The 22,228-nt window shown below is 39.2% G+C and overlaps 1 protein-coding gene across 8 annotated transcripts in view; it reads left to right on the plus strand.

Moving 5' to 3' along the window:
• DAB1 (DAB adaptor protein 1) overlaps positions 1 to 22,228 on the plus strand; it is a 474,659-nt gene that overhangs the window by 321,398 nt on the left and 131,033 nt on the right. For all 8 annotated transcript variants that reach the window (XM_074906113.1, XM_074906114.1, XM_074906115.1 and 5 more), the window contains exon 4: positions 3,829 to 3,941. The gene's annotated coding sequence lies outside the window, so the exon portion shown is untranslated. The remainder of the gene's footprint in view (positions 1 to 3,828; positions 3,942 to 22,228) is intronic.

Genomic DNA, 22,228 nt, shown 5'->3' on the forward strand with positions numbered 1-22,228 from the left:
GCGTTTCTTTTCCCTCCTGTCTTTTCTGAGCTAACAGTCCATTCAGTCTGAATACAGATCTATTCTTAATGTGCTAAACTCCATTATTTACCCCACCACTGCAAGCCAAATTGTCATCCCTGGAGATAAAATTGCTAAGTTGATTTAACAGAGCTTTGTTAGTCTAGAATTGAATTTGTATCTTGTCTCAGATCTGTCCATTGTAGGTTCTTTGTATTTATTAAGTATGATTTTGACAAAAAGGCACAAATATACACTAATAGCAGCTCTTCAGCTAGCTCCTCAGTGCCTGGGAGAAAGCTGTCGAGGAGAGTCTTGCCTTGTAAGCAACAGTTAGAACTTGCTATTAAGTCCTGTAGTGCCTGTGTCCACACCACATCGATCCTTTAAAAGTGAGACACTGAAGCAGCAGATCTCTGTTACGCTTCTTGGCTATGAGTAATTACTGAGAAATAAGGGAAAGAATACCCAAGTGTTTTATTCATAATCTGCTTAGTGGCTGCATTCCTTACTCGGGCATGTTTTGAATACCGTTTGCTACAACAACCAGTTGAATACACAACCAACCAACCGCTGGCTAAAAAGATCTGCCGCAGTTAAAAATTCTGTGAGGTGTGCTTCCTGAGAGAGAGATCAAATAGTCCCCTGGTAGATTATGGATAAGGATTACATGAAAGAGAGAATTTGCGAGTCTGGAATGTGCTTTTCCTACAGTATCTATTTCCATTTTCTGTGAAATGACTTTCAATATTTAGGTTATTTCACATTTTGTTATAATCGCTTGGCTGGAGATCAGTTTTGAGATTTACAGTCTGAAAACAAGTTGAAATGATTCTTGATGTTGTCTGGATTAGTTGCAAGGTTTTAGCAGCTGATACGATGGTATAGATGAATACATAATACAGATAGTAGCATTTATTATCTATATTGCCATCCCACTCCCCAGAACTGTGGAGGTAGATTGGGGCGATTCTTCCCTCCAGTTTCCCTCGGTGGTGCCAGGCACTGTATAAATCAAAAAAGAAACTCAAATTATGTTTTAGAATGCTGAATGGTAGAGATAGTAGCAGTTTTCTGATGAGGAAATACCAGAATGATGGTATTCTGATTATCAGCTAGTCAGTGGTGTCAGTACTCAGATATTGACATCATCTATCCCTTTCTTTTTCATTAAATCACACCATAAAAACCATATTCAAGGTGGAATTTTAACAAGAATAGGCTTTGGAGAACTGTGTGGCAGTGTTTTAGGAGGGCAGCCTGGAACCTCCTCCCCCAGGTGCTTGTTTGGCAGGAAACTGTGGTGATATAGATATATAGATTTAATAGATAGATAGATTTATATAGTTTATAGATTTATATAATTTATAGATAGATTTAATGGTTGAACTAGATGATCTTCAAGGTCTTTTCCAACCTAGAAGATTCTGTGATTCTGAGAGGGTCAGAAATGGGATGAGTACAAGTTATTATTCATTTAAGAATATTATTACATGTGATAAAAATGGTAAGCCTGGTATTCATTCTCCCACATCAAGGAGAGACAGGATGAAAGAGGCCACTAAAATGGTTTTTGCAGCCGCATTTTGGACGGATTGCGAATGAAGGAAGACTGAGATTTCCAGACAAGAAGCTATAGTGACTGACTTGAGACAATAGCTCACAGGCAGGCTGCGTAGCTTTTAAACTAACTCGTGGACCAAGATGTTCATACTATTGTACTGAACCTGGTCACTCAGTACTGTCTCTAAAGAGGGAAGGGGAAAAAGTTTTCGTAATTACTATAACCTCGTAGCTTTCCCATCTTCTTCAAGCAGTGCATTCCGTAGGCCTTTCCAGGTTGAATTTTGCATGGTGCCTGATCTGCTGCAGCTCTGGCTACTGAGCAAAGGAACCGTCTCACCTGGCTTCAGTAAGACTTACCATAGTCAGTAAGTCTTTCTGTAACAGGTTTTTGTAGAATCAGGCTTCTGTTTGTGGGATTTGTTTGTGTATTTCTTAATGGAAAAAGTTCCGCATTACCTGTAAAATATTGAGCGTTTAAAGCTTTCTGCTTGCTCACGGTTTTCCAGTTTTTATTTGTTTTCCCATAAACATCTATTCTTTCCTAAATTATTCTGTCTCCTCAGAGCAATCTTCAGCTAAATGTGAGGAGGGATTTGCACCATTAGCAATATATTGTCCCGAAGCTGAGATTTGCATTAAGGAAAATGGGATTGTTGTGATCTAAGGACAAAAGGTGGTCTTGCCTCTATTGCCATGTTTGTCCATAATTTATGTATTTCTTTCTTCTTAGTTTCAAAGGATTTCTTTCTAGTCAGGAGTTAAACGGACCCATTCTGTGTTTACATTTATGCAAATGATCGTTGTGTCACTAGGGTTGCAACATTAAAAAAGAAGTGCCAGATATTTTACATGCCTTTGAGTATTAAAGTGATTACCACTACCTACATGAAAGGAGTTGCTTTATTAATTAATTAACTTGGAGAAAAAAGGCTAGTGACCCTCTGAAGGAATATCAATAACTGAAACATTAATTATGCAAATAAGAACTCTCTTTACTGTTCATTATTCATAGTTTAACATGAAAATTGCCTTTTAAAATAATGCTTCATTCATATATTTCAATAAATGTCTAATCTGCCTGGGCTGTCACTTGGATCTAGATTGTGAGACAAAGGCTCTGCAGTGACACTGATACAGACAGACCGCTCCTTCCCTCTGGCACTTCGTTCAAGTCACCAGTACCCAGTTCCTAATTGCCAAGCTGGTCTTTTTTTTTGGAAGTCTTGCTCTCTGAGGCAGCAATCCCCTCTGTGAATGAGTTCCTGCCGAATTTGTGTTCAGAGGCAGAGAGTTGCTACGTTCATAGGTGAGGAAGGGAAGGAAAGAAGCAGCAAAATATTTGCAGAGCTTTTGTGGCTTTCTCGTGGTTTCAAGAGGGGGGCTGTAGCAGGGATACAAACCAGCCCAGCTCCAAGTGCTGCTCGAGGCTGTTGAGTTGTGGGATTGGCTTTTTCTTTGGTGAGTCAGTAGAGGTAGTACCGAGGGAAGCAAATGCCATAAGGAGAACAAAGTTAGACTGTGTGTTTGATTACTCTGAACTTACACACTCGGTCAGCTTGCTGGTCCTTTTTGCATTTGGAAAATGTGACTATATGCTGCCTGGTGATTTCATACAGGTTGTGTGAATATCTTCCTTGTGAAGAGCTCTGCCTTTTTATTTCCTGAAGTTTCACAGAACGTGTTAGCAAATTCTTATGAAGGATTCCTGGTGGATTTTATTCCTTTTCATATCCAAAGACACCAGTCAGAAGTTTCCAGGGCTACTTCTTGCTCACGTGTCTGTAAGTATACCTACAAGAGGAGAGAGAGGAAGAGCTGTGTTTTCTTTTTCATCAGCTGTGCTGCAGATAATCTTGTTTTAGTTTCGAGTATGCAGACAAAAAGTAGCAGCTATGCAGTCCCAGAAAATCTTTTACTCTCCACTCCCTGCAGAGTACCTGCTTGCAAGTGTAAGACGTTAAGATTTCCTTTCTGTAACACCCTAGAACTTGCTATGCCAATAGAAGAAAGGGCTGATGAAGAAGTATGTCCCCCCTTCCCTTGTAGCATGATGAATTGTAGAAGTCCTGATTGAAAATTCTAATCACAGCCTCGCAGTCCTTCAGATCACAACCCTTGACAGTTGATTCACTCCTTTTCATGCCTGCTGCCTCTGACTGCTTCTGGTGCCTCTTATGCATGAGTCTATCATTAGCACACAAAGCATGATGGATTGGTTGGGGTACCTCTATCCTTAGAACCTGGGAAATGCTTCTTTTTCAGAATCAAAGAACCTGTGTGTGACATCGTCATGAATGAGAGAAGAAAGTAATACAGTATTGGATGTGCCTGTTTGCTGCCACTGTTTAGAGAGAAAATGATGCATTATGGGGAATGTAAGTATATGGCCTGTTTGGGTTTTTTACTCCTCACTAACGAACAGTGCAGAAAATCATGGATCTTAAATGATGTATAAACCGAGTCTGGCAAATGCACAGAAGTTCTAATACTTTTTGGAAATCAAAACTGCAAACACTTCCAAAATTCTACTTAAAGATCAGGCTGTTCATGAAGTCTTTTAACTTTCGGTGTGATCTGATGACCAAACTGATTAGGAATAATTGGTTTCGGTACTGACCGTGGACTTTTGTGGATTCTCTTCTACAGACACTTTTGACAGAAAACTTTTGCAAGTGTTTGCATCTCGCAAATGCTTTTATTCATCTGTGTGACTTGGCATTTAATGTTTCAGTGAACAAGACAGTTAAGTTTTGGCTCCAGTGAAAGATTGATAGGAACAATTTTCGAATGTGGTATCAAAACAAAGTGAAAATATGTCATGTTCAAATACAGAGCTCTCATGCGTCATGTGGTCTTGTAATAAATGAAATAGCACTACAAACCTGACAGATTTGCAAGAAAATGTTTTTAAATTTATGATGATTAATTTTCAAGATGAACTGCAATGAAAAAAAGTGTTAGTAGATACGTAAAGAAGGTAAGGGGAAGCAGCTTTCTGAAAGGAAAACAAGGACGTAATGATAAGGCTGCCTTCACTTTTATATCATGCTTTCTAAAATTTGTGCAGTGAGTAAATTGATATTCTGGCTGATGCAGCTGCCAATAACAGCTACTCATGCAAGTGTAACATCTCGTGGAAATTCCACTTCTTGGATTTGTACTGTTGCTTTGTACTGGTTGTCTCGGAAATAGTAGTAACACAAAGCAAAGCTGAAGATTTTCTACCAGTAGTGATGATTCTTTCCAATCCATCAACATAAAACAGTGCTGAACCTAGTGAGAAAACAGAAGTAGCTCTGTAGTTCCTTGAAAGAAAACCAAACTTTTCTGAAACTTAATATGTTCGTTCATCGTGAGCATTTCCCACTTGAAGATTGACTTTGTTTTGTATTAGGACAGTTAAATGCAAAGAATATTGTTCAGTAAGATGTTAGTGGATTTATTGAATCATTGTGAGGTAGTACTGGGCTAAAAACATGCCTTGATACCATTTATACTTAGCAAGAAGTCAGATACACATGCCAAGCGCTTTACGTTTTTTATTTGTATTGATTTAGGTTTATTTCTAATGGTAGGGTTCTTTGCTTCACTTCTTTCCATTTCATTGTGTTTGCACAGATGCCTTGGCAATCAACAGGTGCAGAATAGCTTTACGCATCCATTAGTACTGTGTAGTTGCTGGCAAACATGATTTAATGGAGTGAAAGAAGGAACTGTACACTGGGACAGATCCTGGATCGAATGTAAATTGGCATTTCTCCTTTGCCCCAGCATAGCTGTTCTGAAGTTGTTTGTTCCATTCTGTTACAGATCCGAAACTGCGTTCGGCTGAGTGACAATTTGCATCTTAACTCTTTGGCAGCATTTAGTGTAACCAACACTTGCTTTTGAGTTACAAATCGCCAGCTGAAGGCTCTCTTTAAGTAGATACAGGCTCTTATATATACACACACCTATATAGACCATCTAGTCTATATAAAGTAATACATTGAAGCAGTGACATTATTTTGCTACTTATTTGAGCATGTGTTTAGCAGTTTTCCCCTCTGCAAGGTTTCTTTGCTGCATCTAATGTCTCTCTTGTAGTATCAATTCCAGCCAAATGCAAAAAGGTGCAAGTGCCAGTCCCTAGCAGTTAACCTTCTTTATTTCAAGGAACTGTATTGCTGTGAAAACTGGTATAACTTTTGCTCATGTCAGTTTGCCAGCTCTTATAGTCAGATCTGTAAAATGTGCGTGTATATACACTGAATGTTCCAGATGTTTATTTTAAAGCTAGGCACTGAAATATATATTTATGCATCTAATTAAATGAAACTACTACTAGTGGTTCATGCATGGTGGGACCTGATTATTCTCAATGTTTCTTTATACTGGGTGTCTTTTTAACAGCTGAGGCTGCATTTCCATGAGCAACTCATTGCTGTCAAAAGGGCAAGACTTACTAGTCTCCTACACATGTCACACTGTTGTTTGTTGGGTCTCTCTTTTTAGCAGCTGAGAATATATTTCTGTTAAGAGACACGATAAACTCCTTGAGAGGGAATGTTAGGAAGGAAATGGGGAGATGCATTGTGACAGAAGCATGCAGAAAGAAAGGAATGGGCTTTTACAGTGCATTTGGACAGAGACCTAGCTTTGTCTTAGTGAGGCCAAAAGTGAGCTTTCAAGTTGGAAAAGGGGGAAAAAATGCTTCAGAACAGGAGTTCAACAGGAAAAAAATAAATCTGAAGTATCAGTGTCATGTTATTTTGAAATAGCCAAAATGCATTTAGAAGGTTATTAACATTGTAAACTTTTACATGGGAATGACTTACGTGGGTAAGAAGTTATGTGGGAAACCCCAACAGTTTTCTGCCAGCAGTTAATTTCAGGCACTCTGAGGACAGTGGGCCTGAAGCATCTTCTCATATCTTATCTCTCATCTTCAGCAGTGCTCCCCTCATCTCTGTTAAAGAAACACACTTGGTGGTCCTAGAATTTTCCCTGGCACCCTTGGGACAGTGGATGGGTAGCTCAAAGGCGGTCTTTGGTCCATAGATTATAATTTAAGTTCACTTGATAGTTAGTAGAAGGGAAAAATTCTAAAAGCTATTTTGGTCAGAAATAATTTTGAGCTGGGATTACTCTCTGAAGATAGGTCTGAATGCACTTGTCCATTTATATTTTGTTGTTGTCTGTAGATATGTACATCACAAACAGGGTCCCTGCTGGTCCCTTTTAGGTCCCTATCTTATTGCACACAGAGAAAGGAAAAACCAAGGCCTATCTGAAGAGTTTAAGGATACAAATATAAAATTATTATAATAAGCAGGTGAAGAAAAAAAAAAAAACAAACCAAAAACTGTGAAATGTATATGCAAGTGTACAATTGCCTTTAGTGTGCTTCAGGATGGTTTTCACATGCAAGCAAGTTGCTTTGGTCCTCAGTCCTTAATATCAGGAATCATTTTTATCCCCAAAGAGTTACCAAGATCGTGTTGAAACTGCATGTTCTTTACCTCCAACTAATGCCAACATCTGTGCTGGAGAAGAAAAAAAAAGTGTTTTATCAGTAACCATAGAAGGGGAATGCCTGTGTTTTGTGGTTGTCTAGAGTGAATGTCACTTTTCAGATGGAATCAGTATTTTTAGGGAGAGTATCTTCTGTCAGCACATAGTTATGTTCATGTGTTCAGTAGAGATCAGCTTTAATGAGTTCCTCAGAATTAAAGTACATACGGATTTCCAAAAGTTGAAATGTATTCACTGAGACTTTCAAATAACCACAAGAAATTTAGCCATGCTGCTTCTGTCATTTACATGCTCTTAGAGTGTCAGAATCCTGGTCTCTAAAACATATCAGACTATGTTCTGTGCATCACTTAACAGCTGGATAGCCTATACTTTTTACTACTTACTATTTACAGTGTTACAGAGTCCTCCTACGTGGGCTTGTTAATACTGGGGCCGTTTTCCATTCCTGTTGAATGCTTTGTCCCTACTCTGGAATTGCCAATTCACTGATGATTCACTTTAACCATAACCTGAATTTTTCACAGTCTTTGTTTTAGAACTTGAGAATACTCTGAAAGACTTGCATGATCAGTTATACTGTGGCATTTACATTTGGATAGAATTCAAAGTTTCTTAAGCATAAATATTCACAAACGGATGTCTCACGTGAATGTGTTGGTTAGTGATTCTGATGTCTGTTAGCACCTGACATGAAGTGACCAGAAAAGTGCATTCATTACTTTCAGTAACAATTGGATTATATCTGTTCTGCAGTTTCTGACAATTTAAGCTCTCAAATCACCTATAGTTGTTCACCATCTGAGCTGATAATGCTTTCTAAGTTTTGGAAGTTAATTCAGAGAACATTTGAGTTGTACTTACCACCGAAGGAGAAGTTCCGTGCGTGGAGGGCTGGATTATATTTAAGGGTGTAAATCTTTATGATTGTTTGCCTTAAGGATTTATATCGTCTGCAGTTACACACAAGAGCCAATGGTCTGAAGGCATTAGCAAATTAGGTTGTTTGGCTGGGTTTTTTTGAAATAATCTCTTTTCTCAATTCTGTATTTCCTATGTGTTAACTTAGATTTTCTGGTATATTTATACCAGTGACATTTTATCTAAGTATTCTACTACATAAGCATCATCGAAAAGATTTCACGAATAGAAAGACATGTCCAAATTGCTCTTCATTACCATGTAGAGCTGCGATTCTGGCCTTTGTAGCTGTACCAGAGTTAAGTTTAGGCAGCAGGAGTACTGCTCGTGTGCCGGCTGCAGCAGCTCAGGTTTCTGGGAGGCTGTGGAAGCCTGCCCACCACTGTCCGTGCTCGCTGCTCATAGTCCTGGCCTTGCTAGGTCAGGGTCTGACAGAGTTACAGTCACACAAGCAGCATTGCTGTTACCAAAGCCTATGTGAGGATGATTCTTACGGCAACTGGAGATTTTAAATGAAAACTCATCCAATTTTAACATCACTGAAACTGAGCTGGTTCATGGATCTTGTGCGTAGTCTCGTAGTGATGCTGTGTGTGAAGGTTATCCTCTTGCCCGTGACTGCCTGCTGACAGGCAATGATGCATTTGTGTTGAGTCTCACTGAGTTGTCTGGAGTCTTACGTAATACTGGAATTGGCTTGAAGAAAAAGTTGCAAGATATTTCTAGAATATCCTGTAAATATGTTTCACTAGATAGCCAGTGTGGATTCGGGTTTAAAACTTTAACAAATGCAGAATTCCTCGTGTCCTTTGCAAATCTACCGTGAAAGAGGTTTCTTATTTACAAAATAAGGTGATATTTATGATCACTGTAATGTAAGTATATAACTTCTTAACACAAAATAGAAAATACTTGTAAAACTACGTTGATATTTGAGATTAGTATTCTGAATCCTGTCAAGAAGTACCTAAATTAGATCTACCTCAGTGACTAACGTTTTGACATTTATGGATGGGGCTTGGATTTTATAGTTTGTCAGACGTGACCTGCATATCCTAAGCTATATCAACTCTGGTATCTAAAGTATGAAGCTGGATGCATGCAAAAATTTTTTTTTTTAAATTTCACTTTGAATACTTTTTATACCTTAAGATAGTTCCCATCTGTGATTGAATTACAACTGTTGAAACAGCTATTAGATTATTAGATCAGATTCAAATTATTAGTTATTAGAGTAGCAGAAATAATTTGAATTAAAGAGTGGTTAGGGGTTTTGGACTTTGTGAAGATAATGGAAAGACTGCTGTTGAAGTTAGCTGACTGATCTCACTGTGTTATTTCTTCTGATACTTATGGCTGCAGCTGTGCAGCCTAGTATGCATGAACCACCTAGTAAGAATGGGGATTTATCTAATCTTCTGATATGCACTAAATTCTTAGCAAAGATTTTAGTTTGCCTCTTAGAGGAGAAATATTTCTTGACTTTGAAGACTAAGTGTATTTCATCAGGTTTTGTATGTGTTGAACTTTTCTATTTGTTAATGGAACAATTGATACGTACCCTCTGTACTTGCTCAAAGTAAGTTTAGTACTTGAAAGTTTTGTTGAAGAGACTTGGCATGTTCAGAAAGTTGACCGAGTAAACTCAGTGTCTGTGACTGCTGGTAATTGCTGAGAAAATGAAAAGTGCCAAGGAAGCTAAATTTCCATCCTGCTCTGCCATTGGTTGGTAGGAGTTACTGAATCATTTTTGCAATAAGTAATTCAATATTCCAGCTTCATTTTTAACTTGTATCTTGGCAGATGAAGGCAGACCAATCAAAAGAGACATTGTCAGCTTACATGTGAAGTCAAGATTTGTACTTCCCCAAAGAAAATGTGGATTTCTGTATAGCCTATTTTACAGTCCGATACCAGACTTCACTGAATTATTAAAAATGTCATCTGTAATAAAAATGAGAAAAATATATTGATATGTTCATCTTTAAAGCAATAATCAGTGTCGCTTGTCTTAAATGGTCTAGACTTCCATTTTAACATCTAGTGACAAAGTGGAAGGTCTGTACAAACGTATGGTACTTTAATTAATGGGGGCAATACTAAGCTTTGAAAGTCCTCTGGAGCTTTTGTCTCTGTTGGAACATTCTCTGTGCTGTGAATCTTCCCTAATAGTTAAAGCAAATGAACTAAAATAGCCTTTGGGCTATTTTGTTGCACTGTGTTGTTGGGGAAAAAAATTAATCCTGTGCCATTTTGCATTTGCTGTCTGTGAATCAAACTGTGAAAACTAATTTAAAAACTTTCACACTTGGCTTGAATGAGGACTGCTAGTGCTTGGAGAATGTTAAATTGAACACAATTAGCTCAAAGTGGGCTATCTTAGATAGACCCATCAGCCTCAAAGTGCCCAGGCTTAATTGACTGCCCTGATAAACTAACACAGAGGTTACAGAAAAGAATTTAAAGGTATTAAGTTGCGACTAAAATCTTACCCTGTATAGAATAGATATTTGAACCCAAAATAGTTTGTAGACCAAGGGGTGAGGAGCCCTGTTGGCAGGGAGGTGGTGAGGCCCTGCAGAAAGTTAGGTACAGCACAGTGCTGCATCCATGAAAGGGAAACAAAACAACTGGTGAACATGCTCAGAAATTTTAGACATAAATATTTGTAAGCATAATACATTGTGATAGCAATAAATTACCATTTATGATCTCTGAAGTAGTTGGGTGTCATAGATACTTAAAGAAAAGGCAGCTGGTACAGCCTATGGTAGAGTGAACTCCTGGAATGTTTTAGAAAATAATGACTGTACCAGTGCTACTGTTTTAATTGGGAGAAATAATGTGGCTTTTGAAGTTAGTCTCTTAATTGTGTCTGTTTATCAAGTGCTGCTTCAGTGTATAATGGGGACATGAGGTCCAAACTTAAAGTGAAATTCAGTGCTTGTTGTGGTAGTTCGGAGTAGCTCTCAGACTGCCTGTGAGCACATCTCTCAGACTGCAGATGCTCTAGCACTAGGGAGTTTAGGAAAAGGACTAAAGAAGGAAAAGGTGATGAGCAGCTGAAGTTGTGAGGGTTATCTGCAGTATCATTAACTGCTACTCTAAGTATAATGCCTCTTCTCTTGGAAGATGGGACATTTGTGAATCGCAGTAGACTGTGGCTTTTGGGGGACCATTTTTCCATGTAAGAAAATTCAAAACTTTTTTTTTTTTTTCTTTTCTTGCCTCTTCTTTTTCTTGGAGAAGACTGCCTGCAGCGTTTTACCCACAGGTGCTGAGTGAGGTCTCAGCTCAAATTATTCTACGAGGATTGTAGTCAGTGACCACTGATTTTCCTAGTGGAGAGAGACCCTAACGGTAAATTGAAAAGAACTGAGTCTGTAAATTAGCAGCAGTTTACGTGTCATCCATTATTATGTGAACAACACAAATAGTGCAGACAACAGCAACATTTTTACTTAATGAACCCAGCCATAAGCACTATTCACACTTAACATATTTACAGGGGGTAGCATCCAGTCAAAAACTTCCATTAATTCTTTTTGCATGAATATTGTGTGCATGACTGCATATATTTATGTGTGGATTTGTATATATGTGTACACTATTAGTATATGCAGTGTTAAAGCATATATAGTAATTCAAAAGGAACCACTGAAGAAGTTTCATTATGCATGTAAATATATTCAGCAGAAGACTTAAAATAACTCTTTAATGGAAAAAAAGGAAAAATTATGCCATTTGACATGAGGAATCTATTTTGAACTATAGTATATGCACAGTCTGTTTCCTGCCTTTCCTTTCTTGAAATTGTTGCCTGAAATATTATGGTGGCATGCAAAGGCTTTGCTTTAAGTTTAATTTTAAATTCAATTTGCCTGAATACTGTCAGGATATTTTTAAACAGTAAAATTGGAACTTGGTAATATTTGGCAATCAATTTCTATAGAAATGGCATTGAAGATACAACTTTGGACTCGTAAGTAAAATAAGATTAAATCACACATGTTGATGATTTTAAAATATTTTCAAGACCATGTAAATGCAATTTCTGCCTTGATGTGGTTAGTTATGTGGGCAGCGGGGGGGGGGAAGGGTTTGTAACAGACATATAGATAGAAAGCCGTGAATGAAACTTTTTCAATCTGTTAATCCAAATGTTCTTTAATGGATAAAAATAGAATCAGTTTACTTAACTGGGCGTTACTTGCTGAGCTTCAAACAGAATTATTCTTTTAATAATATTCTGAATATCCTTGTGTTTTGGTCTTGGATAGACTGACAGGGGCTTACTCTGCTGCTAAAAGGTTCGGTGTCCTCACCTGGTTTTGCTTGTTGTCTGGTGACATCAACTGTTCTTCAGTTACACTTCAGTGCTGATAAGAATGCTGAGTCTTACTGGGGGGGGAAAAAAAAAAAAATCAAAGACTTTTATTAATATGAAGTATTTGCTTTGAGAAGGTGTTCAACCTGCCAATGTGTTTGTTACCCATATAACTTTCTCTAAAATCGCAGCCAACTTTGTGAAGATCTTTGTGAAGGTCACTGTGGATCTCTCTCAGTTCTTGTCCTTGCAGTGTTTCTGAGCCATTCAGCCCTGATGAGGAGCCATCTCTGGCCTCATGGTGTTGACTCCAGTGCAGGTTTGGTCCCTGCGGGTGGATCCAGCCAGCAGAATCAATACACTTGCTTCTGCTCTTATCAGAGCTGTGCCATTATAGCAGAGTAAAGCATCAATCACAACGGGACATCTCTACTGTGGGGCTTAAGGCATGCGTTCCTTTCAAAGTCATCAATCTGGAGAAAATAAAAGGAAAATAAAACCCCATCCAGAACATGACAGATACCCTTTCTCATCTGCTTGAACCAGAGGCTGTACTGCAGGTTTCTGAGCTTGCCCTCATGATCCCTCTATCATCATCCTGGGCAGTTACAAGATTTTGAGCTAGCCTCCTTACAGGAAACCAAACTGGCAAACAATCTTGTCTTCTTCAACCAGGCTGCTTCTCAAGGCATCCTGGTTCTGAATGTGCACAGCAGCAGAATTTTATTCTCAGCTGATTAGTTTGGTCAGGTCAGTCCTTGATTGACTCGCTGGAGCTTGTAGAACCAATACCCTGCTGTCCTGCTTTCTCATCAGTGCTGTACGTGGAACCAGCTGGTTCAGGAGTGACCCTGGTACTTTGTTGTGCATTTGAGGTGGTGGTAGATAAAGTACCACCAGCCTTCAGTGGTCTATAACTTGTGGAGAGGAACAGAGAAGATAAGAGAGAAGCTTTTTTTTCTTGGCTGAATGTCACATTTCCTAAGGAAAGTCTTTGGCTCAAAGATGGACTACTGTGGTTTTGTGCGGCTGGTTGGTTGGTTTGTTTTATTTAATGAAATAGTGCATTGCTTATAACAATAGCAGCTCTCTGTGAGCATTCAGAGCCTCAAGACTGTTTCTTTCCAGGCACTTTTTGATACTGCATTGACACAGACCTGAAAGTCAGTTACAGCTGGACCTCCTGTTTTTCTTTCCTATCCTTCTCTGCAAAGTCTTGTTTGAGAAATAGTAATTTCTGCCAGAGTCTTATCACATATTGCTAAAGTAACTTTTGCAGGAGTAGGTACTGAAAGAACGCAGCTAGCAAGCTGAATTCAAGAAGACACGGCAATATGGTTATGGTACACCTGTGTTGCCTCTTTTTCCTGTACATTATTACACACATACATAAAAATTTAAATTACTGCTAAAGAGTCAAGCACGTAAGTAAAGAAATACTAAATTTAACATTGTCCAGATGGAAGATAACCAAATGCAGAGTTGTGTGTGCAGTCACATAGTAACATCCACATAAAGTTTTTAGTACAAAAGAACAGATCTGTGCTGGAGAGTCAAAATCAGGATTGCATGATAAAGGCAATCACTGTCCGTAGGAAACTATCATTGCTTAGTGAGCAAAGTAGGAGGAAGAAGGGATGATCTCATGCCTCGGGGCAGCAGGATGAGATCTTGGAGATTGAACTGTATGTATCGTTGCTTTTGCTATGTGGCATGCAAGACATCAGCTCCAGTAGATACACTTTGATTTGGTAAAATTATAAGGGGGTAAAAAAAGAATTCATAATGAAAAATGTCAGGCAACTTTAGCAATGCATGATGTTACCAAACAGAATGATAATTAAACCAAAATATGTCATCAGGAACCAAAATAGCAAAATCTCTACAAAAATGACCAAGAAGTCTAATAAAATTCTTGTAAGAAACATTAGTTTTGACTCTGTAGTTTGGGCTACTGTAATGTGCATTTCTTTGAATGGATTACCTGAGATAATACATTAAATATCATTAATTGTAACTAATGTGTAGCCACATGTAGCTTCTGTGTACCTATGAACTAGAAGTATAAAGTGTTGTCTGTGACTGTGGTTGGAAATAAAGCCAGAAAATTCTTACAAGCATAGTTTGCAAAAGAACCAATATTTTTAAACAATTAACTTTCCTTTCCTTTCTTGATCTAATACCATGTCAATAGTTGGGGGTTTTTTAATTGACTTTATTGCTAGGCACTGTTCTCTGTTGTTGCTATTACCCGTGTAATAGTCAGTAATCTGCCCGTCTCACTGTGTTTTTAGCAAAAATATATCTGAAGATGGAAGAAACCCACTATGCTTATTTTTTTTTAAAAAAAAGAAACACCTCTAGGCTCATATTGAAATTAAAGAATATGATGTATCTTGGTCCTTTAAAGAAACATCATCAGCAGGATGAAGAATTCACTGCAGATGATACTGTGGAAAGGCTTTGCACAAGGAGGGCAATCAAGTAGGGATAATTAGAGTTACTATTTAAATATGCAGAAAGCAAAAAGCTTATCTGGAAAAGCAGAGTGAAGTTATAACAGCGTAAGACTAATGTAAGAATGATTTGCAAGCAATAAAATCACATTTCCCTGACTTTGTAAGTACAAAATAATAAGCAGTATTTAATAATGGAGACTGTAATAGTCTGGGTTATAAACCCAGTGGTATGTGATTTTACCGTTAGATCTTACCTGAAGGGGATAGATTGGTTTAACACTGATAGAGTTGAGCTATGTGAGGATTACAGGTATTTGGAACGTGTGTGCAGTAAGGGATGAGAGTAATTGCTCAAGATAATCTTCTAGCAGTTAACTCAGAATAATGATAGGAAGCTGGCGGGACCTCTCTTCTCAGGTTTACCTTCTTCCTCTTAATCAGCCTGAATGTATGAATGCCTCTGAAGGAAGGAGATGTGGCTCTTACTGAGGGTGTGATTTAAAAAGGTTTGATGCAGAACAGAAGAATATGCTGTTCAGAACAAATCCTCCTTGGCAGAGAAATGGGGGTAGGATGGTCTTCAAGTTCTTAATCATGTCTGATTTTTGTAACTCTGTGATTATTTTCATTAATTAACTTGAGCGGGTAACACAAACATCACACTTCTTCCAAAACTAATATTACTGCTGCCTGCTATTCAGTCTGTGGAACTGAAGAAAAACCAAAACAAACCAAAATGTTGGAGTGACACATAGGCAATAACTTCATTGAACACGTAATCATCTGAATGGCTTTATTTGGACATCATCTGCAGGTCACCGTGTTGTACTGGGATCCCGTCTGATTTCAGAGGCTGGGCAAGGCCAGGCCTGCCTAGTGCTGGGCATCACTGAATGACTCGAGCGTGGCCAGAGAAGGGCAACGGAGCTGGGGCAGGGTCTGGAGCACAGGTCTGCTGGGGAGCGGCTGGGGGAACTGGGGGGGTTCAGTCTGGAGCAGAGGAGGCTGAGGGGAGACCTCCTGGCCCTCTGCAACTCCCTGCCAGGAGGGGGCAGGGAGGGGGGATGAGTCTCTGGAGCCAAGGAGCCAGCGCCAGGCCCCGAGGGAATGGCCTCAAGCTGCCCAGGGCAGGGTCAGGCTGGCTCTGAGGAAGGATTTCTGTGCAGAAGGGGCTGTTGGGCGTTGGAATGGGCTGCCCAGGGCAGGGGGGAGTCCCCGGGATCCCTGGAGGGGTTGAAGAGTCGGGCTGAGCCAGCGCTGAGGGATCTGGGGGAGTTGGGAACGGTCAGGGTGAGGGTCATGGTTGGGCTGGAGGAGCTTCAAGGACTTTTCCAACCGAGATGATTCTGTGATTCGATGAGGAAGCTCCCAAGGAGCTGCTGGAAACGCTGTAATTTGGGAGCTGGCATTCTTCCCTGGGCTCAGCTGGAGGGCACGTGGCTGCCAAGGGTGCCCTGCTTGGAGGAGAGACGGAGCTGAGGGCCTGACCACTTGTAGTCATTTGAATTCCCATGGTCCTATCACAGGGGCATGGGTGCTTAACCCAGTGGTCCTGGCTGACTTCCAAGTAGAGTAATTAAATTCTGCTTTCCTAAATTCCCTCTCATTTTAATTGGATTAGGTATACTTCACCTTTTGGCTTCAAATTTGGCTGGCTAAACAACTGTTTTTCATTATAGCAGAGTCTTTATTCCAGGTTAGGTTATATTATCTCTGAATGTAAGGTACATTGTTTTAAGTGTACCAGGTGTTTCAGGAGAGCAGAGTACAAGATTAGACCAACATTTTACTCATATTTTTAATTGATTTTCTTTGCAGTACTGAAGTACACTCATTTGATGGTTATTCCTGATTGCTCTCTCAATTTACAGGACCTGTTGAGACTGTATCATCAAAGAGAAGTTCTAAAAATATTTTAGATCTTTGATGCACCCAGGAAGCCTTCTGTTTGCCTGTGTGTGCAACTTTCACCTCATTTGTGTAGTTGGGGAAATCTGAGGCATCACTGGAAGTTTAGTCTTCAACGTGTATTCAAACGTTCACCTGATCATTGAGATTGTTTAGTACTTTGCAGAAACAAGCTTGTAAACAAGGGAATCTGTGCTGCGTCTCCTCTAAAATATGACTTGGTTTCTAGTGTGCCACTAACTTCTGTTCAGGTACTGGAGCCTAAATAATTGATTTTTCAGTGTGTGCTGTTGCACAGCATTTTAAAACTCAGGCTGCATTGTCGATGCGTACTGCGATTCAGAAATTTTAATTAATGAATGGGGATATCCAAAAGATGTATGAAGTAATGAGAGTGAATACATATTTTAAATCTGAGAAGTTAATTTGTGGACAGTACAAATCTTTAAAATTCAGATTAGTTAACGGTTCACCTGGCCCTAATGATACCTAAATATAGAATTTGCAAGCGTCACTGGACTGTAATCAGAATATGTTTTGTCCTGCTTAAAATGGAATTATATTAGTCAATTCGCATTAGACAAGTTTGAATTCTGTGTCTGGTTGGATTTATTTGTGTTCTGCTGATGACAAGCTCTGTTTGGCTTTTTGTTTGACCTGGTTATGTGCATCTTTCTTAGTGCTGTCAATCTTCTCTTATGTTGCTCAGTGTACTCCTGTTACTGAAAATCCAAGATCCATATCCCTTTATTAAATTATAGACTACACTTCTTGTACCTGTAATATTTACCTTTGGGCATTAGGACTTTTTTTTCTAGAAAATAACCTGCTACAGTAGTTTATGGGAGCTTCTTACTCTAACCTCTCTGAAAACTCTTGAAGGGGTGGGGGGGGGGCGGGGGGCAGGAAGAACAAGAAGACATCCAGGCATATCTTTGTGGGATATTAAAAAATGAAAAAATGATAAAACAGTGATAATGAACACATCTGCTTTTTTTTTTTTTTCCTTTTTTTTTTTTTTAAATTAAGGAGTGTATTTCTTGTAAGTAATTGCACAGAAGTCTTTTAAAAAAGGAGGATCCCACCTGTGTCACAGACTACAAATGTGTCTTTCTATAGCATTCTGTCCGCTTTCTCTGTTTTAATTCTAGAGGACTGCTTTAAACTGACATAAAGCCTTTTCGTTGTGGACTTGATTTTGTTGGTATGCAAAGAGGGAGGGTAAAAACAGCATCCTGTCTTTCATCCTTCTGGATGAGGATTAATCATGACCACAGCTGCAGCATAATGCAGATCTTAGCTGCTGGGGTTGGAGAGGGGGAAGGGACGGGCAGTAGAGAGAGCAAAGGACATAGGCTGTCTTTACTTCCACATGCCCCTTCTATCCTCAGAGACACTGTGTTTAACGGAGGAGTTGCAAGAAGCAGATTCTCAGAAATTGTTTTCCTTCCGTTGACTTAGCAGATCCCCTTGTATTTCAATTTATGCTTGCTGTCTGCCAGAAGCATTCCTTGACTTCATGTGCACTGTCCCTTACTACACGATACAGCACAGGACTGTGTTCGCTATATGAGAGCAGTTCATACTAAATAAAGGCACAGATTTGCTATTGCCCAAGCTTTTTTTTTTTTTTAAGTAATTAATTTTTCATGCATCTTATATTTTTTCCTTGAATCATAAGGAATGCATTCAATTTACCAGTAAGTCACACACACATACACTTTTTGCATGGCTTGTTTTCTTGATGGTGCATTAGGCGATGGATGCTGAAATGCTCCTGGCTCGAAGGTACACAGATTTAGACCAGTGACTTTTACTATGTCTCTGTAGATAGCCCCTAAATGTCTTGCAGGTCAACTGTTTTTGAAATGGATAAAAGTGTGCTAATTCCTTCAAGGTAAATCAGAGGGATTATGACATCTAGGAAGAAGAAGCTGCCAGACGGCTCATGAGCAATATAACTAGGACTGACCCAATAGCATCTCTAAAGCTTCCAATAAAATTGCCTGAGGAGTCTGCCAAGAAGCCAGATGCTGCTGCTGGAAAAATACCTTCTGTAGCTTGGCATTTGTCCTGTAATTGCTTCCAAGAGAGAATAAACTGTAGCATGACAGTAGAAGGTGAATGGTTCCTCACTGCATGCTACTTGGGTGATTTTTAGAAACGTTTAGAAAATAAGCATGGTCTTGTGATGTGTTGCCACTTGTGCAGGTCCGTACGCTCATTTAGCTGCTTAAGAGTTCTCCATCTGAATAATCACAAGCATTTTTTTTTCCCCCTGACATTTTAGCCAGGCAGTGGCTTGATTTTTCTTTTTAAGTAATTCCTTTTACAGGGTCCCTAACCTGATCAGTTAGGCTCTGATTCTATAAGGGTATGATGTGGTCATGCCTGTAGACCTCTCTAGTTGCATGGTTGTAGCAGAGTGGAGACCAGTGTGTTTCCCTGTATGGGTGTTTCTCTGTATGGAATTATGACACAGAAAACACCACCCGGACAATGCAATGTCAAGGCTTAAATTGTTGGGTGGGTTTTTTTTCCTCCATAATATGTTTTCCAGCTGTGGGAGGAGTGCTGTCTTTTATTATTTAGAAACACTGATGAATCTTAGCCATGAACAGAAAATGTGTAGAGCCTGACTTCTTATGGGAGATGCTTCCACCCTTTTAAAGTGATTACCATCCTTACTGATAGAAAGCAGAGGCATTTGTGGAGCAGTGTATAACATAATCAGATACAAGGCACTGCATTCACAAATGAGATGAGAACAGATAAGTGAATTCAAAAAAATTATATATGGTTTGAAATTTCTCCAGTAAAACATAGCAGCTGTTCTCAAATACGTGTGTTTGGTATCGTTCAGAAGTCTGCCTGCTGTTCGTCTTAGCAGTCGTGTGGAATTACCTTCATGAGCGGAGTTGCTGGTATGAAGACTGGAGTATTTAAATGGAATTGTCCAAAGTATTGCTGCAGCTAAAACTAATTTACTAGACTATTTAAAATATTGATATTTGTTGGTTGTGGAAAAACAGTGTAGAAATAATCCATACTTAGAGTCCCAGAAAGCTTTTTGCTTTTTCCCCTTTGCTCTCCTATTCAATGAACTTTGGTAGAAGCCTGGTGGTTGGGTTTGGTGTAATAAATCAAAGGTCCCCTTACAGCGAGGTGAAGTCCTCTGATTAGTTTTCCTAATACTTAACTGTCAGGGAACAAGGGCTGAATGTTGAAAAATAGCCATGAATAAAGATCCTGGTGTGGTGTTTTTGTTTTGTTTTGTTTGTTTTTTTTCGTGGTGACATTACAGCAAAGCAAAGCAAACTTTCCTAATGTCAGGAAACATTCAGAAAATTGAAGTGCACAATATATATAAGTTAACTCATGTGACTGAGCAAATCTCAAAGGGACGTGAAAAAGTTGGTGCAAAATTCACGTCCGTTAAGAAGGCCAGTATAAAGCATCACTTCAAGCTCTACTTCAGATTTCAAAGTATAGCTTCAGTTGGATCTTGTGTAGGTATTGCACTATATTTTATTTAAAATGAATGAGGGGGTGAGTTCCAATTCAGTCTCACTTGCAATATTAAGAAATTAATCTTGAAATTAAAAAAAAAAAAAAGCCAAATTAAGATACTTCCGTAAAGGACAAGAGATGAGTAAGTTGCCTTCAACTTACTGTGCCAGTTAAAAATATGCTGAGCTGTCCAGGATGTGAGACATTTAATTCCATAACCTTTTCTTCCAATTAGAAGGCACAGATTCTGATTGTGAGGAATTTGCATTTAAATATAAAACGTGGTGTCTCTGACATTGCTTTTACCTTCTCCCTGGTGATGCTCCTGGCTGCATACTTCTCCCTCTCCTTTAGTGTGATGATTGCACCACTGCGCTTTAGTAATCATTTAACAGCTCTAATTACAGAATACTGTGATCCCAACTGTGTACTTTGTCCTTTTTCCCTTCTTCGTCTTCACTGTTTCTTTGGTGTTGAGAGGATTGCATAAGAGCTGTTCTTCTTTGCAAAAGTAAATTCCAAAGACCCTGCTTTGGTAATGTACAGATTTGCATTTTCTTGTTGCTTTAGAGTTAATGACATTGAATTTTAGACATATAGGGGTTGGTTGGTCTGGTGGTGTTTACATCAGTCACGCCGGCATAACTTCACTGACACTAATGCAGATACACCAGCATAAAATTGGTGTAACTCCAACTCCATTAAAATCAATGGAGTTACGCCAATATAAGTCAAATGTAAGGCTATTGATTTTGTGCTGGTGTGACTTTATTGACTTTAATGGAGGTAAGGCAGTTTTCTGCTAGTGGAACTCAGATCGCATTCACGCTGTGCCTGGGCAGTATTTGTAGCAAATGTGAGTTTTGTTTCTTGTTTGTTCTTACACGGTGTTATCAGACATTCCGTTTGTTTTCTGCTTCAGAGTCAGCTATGTAGTAATCTGGGTATAGTAACGGCTTGGCGTAATGCAATTCATATAGGAAAAGCATTTAGGTAATTCAGTTTCACTGGGAGCAGAGGGAATCTCTAGTCCAATCTGAACAACTTCCTGTGTTATCTGATAACATAGCAGCTTCTCAGTGTCGGAGGAATGATGTGAGGTTTTTAAGCCTCTTCCATTCCGTGGCAGTGCTCTTTTTTTATGTAACACCCTCCAAAAGCTTACAATTAGCACTTTGAGTGGAGTTTTGCATCTCGGAGCAGAAAAACGCGCGTAAAGGAACAATGTGTGTTGTATTTACACCCTCAGCACACAGGAGGTTCGTTACTTGTTTTCAGGTCCCTGGGCTGGCGTTGCGTTGGCTGGGGTCTGTGTGTGTCTGGCCTTTTCCAGGACTGATTTGTTTCGTTCAAGGCTGCAAATGCCCTTTTCCAGCAGACTTGCAATGCTTTCTTATGGAATTGAGGGCATACGGTGGTGCCATCGCTGGTTTTAATAACTCTCATTTCCATTTAGATTTCCAGCCTTTAATTTTCTGCGGCAGTAGATTTGGGGTTTGATTCTTTCCCTTCTAGCCTTGCAAGACTCCTGAAAGCAATGCTACTCATGTTGCATGATGATGCTCCCAGGTATATACCCGGCTCAAAGAAGAGGCGTTAACAAAACCTGTGGAATGGATGTTAAATGTTATTTCACAGAGTTGAGGGTGATACTTGATTATTGGGAATGAGACTGAGACCAACTGGAGGGACCACAGCAGCACTGGAATTACACATCACTAGCCCTGGTCAGCAACGGAGCAGAACAGGGGAGAGCATGTTCTCACTGCTGGGTGTTTTTTGTGGTGTTTGGTTTTTTTTTGCTTTTTTTATTTGTGATTAAAAACTAAAAATTAGTTTTTTAAAAAAAGACCTTACACTGGGATTACAGAAATTCTTTCAAGAGGGTAAACTTCATGTTGAAAGCATTGAAGGAAAAATATATAAATATTTTTCTTTCAGACTTTAGTAACTGGCTCAACTCTAGCAGTTTTTCTTAAAAATATTAGATTATCATTCCTCAGAGAAATAATAAACCGACATC

Source organism: Athene noctua, chromosome 5, assembly GCF_965140245.1.
Source record: "Athene noctua chromosome 5, bAthNoc1.hap1.1, whole genome shotgun sequence".
Lineage (NCBI taxonomy): Eukaryota > Metazoa > Chordata > Aves > Strigiformes > Strigidae > Athene > Athene noctua.